We start from the raw sequence: 6000 nt of genomic DNA on the forward strand, positions 1-6000 counted from the left end.
TCCGAGAACGATCAGGATTGTGCCACGCCTAGATTCGGGTCACATTTGACCAGCCACTGACACGTGGCACCTCTCCTTAACCACACGATCTATTTTTTCCAAGGAAGGCTTGGATTGAGCCACGTCATCGATCCACACTCGTATACACCAGCCACTCGGTCACTAACACGTGGCACCTCTCCTCAACCATACGGTCTGTGTTTTCCAAGGATGGCTTGGATTGAGCCACATCATCAATCCACACTTGTATACACCAGCCACTCAATCACTGACACGTGACACCCCTCCTCAACCGTAAGATTTGTGTTTTCCAAGGACGGCTTGGATTGAGCCACATCATCGATCCACACCCGCATACACCAGTTACTCAGTCACTGACAAGTGGCACCTGTCCTCAACCGCACGATTTATGTTTTCCAAGGACGGCTTGGATTGAGCCACGTCATCGATCCACATCCACATACACCAGCCACTCAGTCATTGACACGTGACACCCCTCCTCAACCGCATGATCTGTGTTTTCCAAGGACCGCTTGGATTGAGCCACGTCATCGATCCACACCTGCATACACTAGCCACTCAGACTGACACGTGGCACCTCTCATTAATCACACGATCTATGTTTTCCAAGGATAGACCAGATCATGCCACGTTTTCGATCCGGGTCACCCTTCATTTTCCCTTTTTCTGGTCGGCGCATCACCTTACTCAAAAGACGACACGTGATCACTTGTATGGCTTGACTAAAATCGATGTCTTTTATCTTTATAGGCCTGTTGCTATAAATAACATAGGAGAGTTCCTATTGTTACCCCAAAGCAACAAGACCTATAAAGAGGGGCAGTTATCGAAACCCTAATTTTAACCAGGCCTTTCTGAGGAGACCTCATATCAAAACCTTCCCACACGGTTGTGGACCCCACACATCTTTGTAGGTCCCACACTGGTTATGAACCCCACAAATCTTGTAGGTCCCACACTGTTTGTGGACCCCACACATCCTTGTAGGTCCCACATGGCTTGTGGGCCCCACATATCTCCATTAGGCCCCACATGTGTTGTGGGGCCCATATCTCCTGGTACGCTAGCTCGGATTCCTACATCAGATGCACGTTACCTCCTGGTACGCTAGCTCAGATTCCTACATTAGATGCACGTTACCCCCTGGTACGCTAGCTCGGATTCCTACATCCGATGCACGTTACCCCCTCTGGTACGCTAGCTCGGATTCCTACATTCGGTGCACGTTACCCCCTCGGGTACGCTAGCTTGGATTCCTACATCCACTGCACGTTACCCCCTCTGGTGCGCTAGCTCGGATTCCTACATCCGGTGCACGTTACCCCCTGGTATGCTAGCTCAGATTCCTACATTCGATGCACGTTACCCATGCTAGCTCGGATTCCTACATCCGATGCACGTTACCCCCTCTAGTACGCTAGCTCGGATTCCTACATCCGGTGCACGTTACCCCCTTGAGTATGCTAGCTCAGATTCCTACATCTGATGCACGTTACCCCCTCTGGTACGCTAGCTCGGATTCCTACATCCGATGTGCGTTACCCCCTCTGGTACGCTAACTCGGATCCCTACGTCCGATGCACGTTACCTCTTTTGGCATACTTGCACGTGCTACTCAGATTCCTATAACCCTCAAATGGCTCGTGGTCCCACATAGCTTGTGGGCCCCACATGTTTTGTGGGCCCCACCCCTCTGGTATGCTAGCTCGAATCCCTACATTCGATGCTCGTTACTTCTTTTGGCGTGCTTGCATCTACTAGCTCAGGTTCCTATAACCCTGAAATGGCTCGTGGACTCCACATGGCTTGTGGGCCCCACATATCTCCATTGAGCCCCACATGTTTTGTGGGCCCCACCCCTCTGGTACGCTAGCTTAGATTCTTACATCCGCTGCACGTTACCCCCTAGTATGCTAGCTCGGATTCCTACATCTGATGCACGTTACCCCCTCTGGTACGCTAGCTCAAATTCCTACATCCGATGCACGTTACCCCCTAGTACGCTAGCTCGGATCCCTACGTCCGATGCACGTTACCTCTTTTGGCATGCTTGCACCTGCTAGCTCGGATTCCTATAACCCTCAAATGGCGGACCTCACATGGCTTGTGGGCCCCACATATTTCCATTGTGCCCCACATGTTTTATGGGCCCCACCTCTCTTGGTACGCTAGCTCGGATTCCTACATCCGGTGCACATTACCCCCTTAGGTACGCTAGCTTGGATCCATATATTCGGTCCATTACTAGCTCGGGTTCCTGTAACCCTCAAATGGCTTGTGGACCCCACATGGCACGTGGGCCCCACACATCTCCGATGGGCTCTACACAGTTTCTAGGACCCTCATATTGTTATTATTTTATTATTGTTGTTGTTATTATTATTATTATTATTATTATTATTATTTATTTATTTATTTTAATTTATCAAATGCAAGCATACTTTGTTCCCCCATCATCACTCACCACATGTCATGTTTCCTCCCTTCATCATTCTTCATCCCATAGTTTGTTCCCCCCATCATCACTCACCACATGTCATGTTTCCTCCCTTTATCATTCTTCCCATGCTATATTCCCTTCATCATTCTTCTTCTCATACTTTGTTCCCCCCATCATCACTCACTACATGTCATGTTATCTCCTTTTATCATTCTTCCCATGCTAATTTCCCTTCATCATTCTTCCCCCCATACTTGGTTCCCCCCATCATGACTCTCCTATGTCTTCTTTCCCATGCTTGCCCCAAGCTAAGTCTATAAGTAGCCCTCTCATTCCAAGCACAAAGGAAGAGAGTTCTTGGTGGTGGTAAGGAGAAGATTTCAAATATTGAAGTTTTCTATTATAAGTTTGTGAAGCTAGTTTTTCTGAGTGAAGATCAAGAGGTCGACTGATCCCGTTTCCTACCGGTGCTGAGTCACCCCGTTTGAAGAAGGCACTCCGTAGTGCCTCAAGTCAGAGCTCAAAAACAACTCTCGGGAAGACGCAGTAGAGTGGCCCTAGTAGACTCACCAACAGGAAAAGAAGACTGGAGTAGAGGAAAACGAAAGAAGATCAAGCGGTTGACTGATCCCGTTTCCTACTGGTGCTGAGTCACCCCATCTGAAGAAGGTACTCCGTAGTGCCTCGAGTCAGAGCTCAAGAACAACCCTCGGGAAGACGCTGTAGACTAACCCCTGCAGATTCACAGACAGGAAAGGAAGACCGGAGGAGAAAAAGACGATAGGTAAAACCAATGAACTTTCTCTTCCTATGTTACATCTCCGCCCCCTTTTCCGAACCGGCCTCTGCTAGTTTATTTGATTTGATTTTATTTTTTAATATTTTAAATAGCTTCTTTTTAACCCAAAAAAAAAAAAAAAAAAAAAAAAAAAAGAAATTTCATAAAAGACACAAAAATTCAGAAAAATTCTCAAAGAAAATTCAAAAATTTTTAAGGTTTTGAAACTTATTTACATTTGAAAATTTTTGAAGAAAATCCAAGAAAGTTTCCAACATGTTTGGCAAAGGTTAGATCTGTTTCCTTACATTCAAAATTTTTAAAAATACATTCTAAAGTCATATCTTTAAAACTATGACTTTCATGATTGTTGTATAAAATTCTGTTGTATTCGGAAGAACATTGGAAAACCCTGAAAAATCAATGGTCTCGACCAAGACCTTAAACTGGTTTTCCCCCAAACCGGTCAACGTTTGACCGGTTCACCATTCTCGGACTGGTTCACCCCGGTTTTCTCCATTTCACTTGTATATTATTATTGTATCCATAAAATTCACAAAAATCACGAAATTTCCAAAATCCCAAAATTTTTTTCACATTTTGATTTCAACTGGTCTTATTTGTGTTATTTTGAAAGTTCGGGAAAAATCGTAAAAATCGCTAAAAATCATTTTCACACTTAGGAAAAATCACAAAAATATCTTTAGGCACAGAAAATCATTTCAATCCCAGACAAATTTCAAAAAGAAAAAAAAAAACCTCCCGGAATAGTGTATTTCCAACTTAGAAAAGCCTATAGATTTCAAAACTCCCAAGAGCGTATTTTGTATCCTATTTTCGATTTTACTTCCCGATGATTGTAACCAAGGGCATTGATTCTTCAGGATATTGGATTGCCCCGGTTTTGAGGGAATACCTATGAAATATTTTCATTCTTTTGATTTTTGAAAGAGGTTAGTTTTTAAAGGCTCATCAAGTTTATTTTAGGGATAATTTTTTATTAATCTGGTACCGTTCGTAAGAACGGGCGCGTAGGGGGTGGTAATACCTTCCCCTTACGTAACCATACTCCCGAGCCGAACTCTGGTGACGCAGATCGATTCTACCCCTAACGGGGTAGCAATCAAGTGTTCTAACCACACTTCAAAAGGTTAGTGGCGACTCCTTCACACATGTTTTCCACAGGAAATCACATTTTCAAAATAAACTTCCATTTTTCCAAGTTCGCAAGCCGAACCCATTTTTAACCAGAGATTGGTTCTCTGGGCCGGGTCCGGGACGTTGCGACAATATATATATATATATATATATATATATCAGTATACAGATATTTATTCAGAACAATATATTCAGAGTATATAAAAAGTTATGTTTTCCTAAATGCCATAACACTTAAATTATATAGAAAGAAAGTACAGACAGATAATATAGTAGTTACAGTACAGATTAATAGTGTTATGGTTATTATGGAAACCTGATGAAAACAGTATAAAGAGTATGGTATATATATTTATATAGTATCAGATCCCTGTGGAAAGATTACAGACAGATACAGTTTACAGAGCACTGTACCATTGCTAGATATAGCTAGAGTACAACCACATATCTCAGATAATGTGTGGGTACCATCAACCGTGCTCGGAGAGTATGTAGTTCCCCAGTTCATTGGGTGGAGGGGGCCGGTTTGACGAGGTAGCAGCCAATCCCGCGCTTAGGAGTGTATGTAGTTTGGCTGGGATAGAGTAGTGTAGAGTATATTGACTTATCTGGAGGGACGACCAGATTAAGTCCCGCTTATGGGCCGCACAACCCTGTCTTGAGAGGTCAAATCATGACATATAGAGTCCTAGGGAAAGATCACAGTTATGTATATGTATACAGTTTTATAGCTTTTATTGTATATAGTATGATGTAGCACTATGAATGATAGAAAGTTCAGATGATACAAATGTTTTAAGATACTATACACGTGTTGTACAGAATTTCCAGATTATACAGTTTTTAAATATTATTATTATTATTATAATTTTATGACTTGGTCACCACACACTAGTAATAGCATATTTCCACTTACTGATCGTTGACTCACCCCATTACATTACTATTTTTCAAGTGAGACAGCTGGGCGAGCAGATCAGACCCGCGGATAGAGAGTATATTGATTACTGTGGTTTACAGGGTAAGTTTTTTGTAGGGTTGTATTTTGGGTAGTTGGCACTAGAGAGAGAGAGATGTATTATGAAGCTATAGTTGAAAATATTGAATTCTGGTATTGTATATATATATATGTATGTGTAGTTATGTAATTTATGTTTTTCCGTTGCATAGGGATGCCCATTACATGCAGGTGTTGGAGTAATTTATTAGTAAAAAAAATGGTGAAAATTTTGAGGATGTTACAATTTGGTATTAGAGCCTAGGTTGCTAGGTTCTGTAGACTCTAGAGTGCAGTGGAAAAGAATACCAGAACATAGGAAAAATATTTGATGTTTTATTTTGTGATCTAGATACAGGATTTCGTGGTAGTTTATGTGTTTTCTTAGGGTGATGATTCCAGGAAAACTATAGTAAACTGTCAACGAGTCATGTGTTTAGGTTGCAGGATTGGATTATGGGATAGGATCAAGGGGAAAAGTTGATGTGTAGGAAATAGGATTCTGAAAATAGTGTTCTACATGTTTGCAAGATGGACCCAGGAGGCAGTAGCTCACACGCCAGTGGGGATGATGGAGCAGGTCCTTCTGGCGTAGGAGGTGGAGAT

Source organism: Malania oleifera, chromosome 10 (assembly GCF_029873635.1).
Source record: "Malania oleifera isolate guangnan ecotype guangnan chromosome 10, ASM2987363v1, whole genome shotgun sequence".
NCBI classification, from domain to species: domain Eukaryota; kingdom Viridiplantae; phylum Streptophyta; class Magnoliopsida; order Santalales; family Ximeniaceae; genus Malania; species Malania oleifera.